General features: G+C 40.6%; 1 non-coding gene across 1 annotated transcript; it reads left to right on the top strand.

The window, feature by feature from the left end:
- Positions 1–275: 275 nt before the first annotated feature.
- Positions 276–349, top strand: trnai-aau (transfer RNA isoleucine (anticodon AAU)). The gene has a single exon. It is a non-coding gene; the product is annotated as a tRNA-Ile (tRNA).
- The last annotated feature ends 521 nt before the right edge of the window (positions 350–870 follow it).

Here is an 870-nt window from a genome sequence, read left to right as displayed (position 1 = left end):
ACTGCGGATGCTGGAAATCTGAAATAAAAACAATAAATGCTGGAACCACTCAGCAGGTCTGGCAGCATCTGTGGAAAGAGAAGCAGAGTTAACGTTTCGGGTCAATGACCCTTCTTCGGAAGTTCCGAAGAAGGGTCACTGACCCAAAACGTTAACTCTGCTTCTCTTTCCACAGATGCTGCCAGACCTGCGAAGTGGTTCCAGCATTTCTTGTTTTTTTTTTGAGAATAAATACTGCCCTTCTCTGATTTCAACTGCACAAGCACTTTCAATCTGGCTCTGTAGCTTAGTTGGTTACAGCACCTGTCCAATAAACAGGAGATCCTGGGTTCAACTCCCAGCAAAGCCTTATTACAGTGTGCTTTAGAAGTTTCCTAATCAATAATTTTATCGATGTCTTGTGAACTTTGACTTAGAATTCAAATTACATAATGAATTTCAGTCACAGGAGAAAACAGCCATTGTGAAGGATGTGAGTTTGGAATGGCTGTTCCTCCTTGTACAGAAATTCAGTGCTGATATTTCAAAGGCAACTTCTTTCATAGAAGTTTGTTCACAGTTGCATTCAACCTGGAAAACAGCTCGACATTAATCTCACTGAAGGAAAGTGTGACCGTGTTGTATGTATCAGAGTGTTTCTGTCGTTATGTGTTGCTTTCAACCGTGACTGGGACATGACGCAAGCGAGAGGGTTGAGACGAGGTTTGGAATATTTGTCAGTCAGTAACAAGAAAAATCAAAGGAAGCAAATAAGAAAACCTGTGTCTCATGTGGTTACCGAGAGACGGTGAGAAGATATTAAACTTTGTTCTATTCAATACAGCTGTGATTAACTTTGACCTTTTCTGCCTTTTGTAAACAGTATTTGAA

Source organism: Heterodontus francisci, unplaced genomic scaffold, assembly GCF_036365525.1.
Source record: "Heterodontus francisci isolate sHetFra1 unplaced genomic scaffold, sHetFra1.hap1 HAP1_SCAFFOLD_97, whole genome shotgun sequence".
NCBI classification, from domain to species: Eukaryota; Metazoa; Chordata; class Chondrichthyes; order Heterodontiformes; family Heterodontidae; genus Heterodontus; species Heterodontus francisci.
Note: the sequence above shows the minus strand (reverse complement) of the source record. Positions and strands in the feature narration are given on the sequence as shown.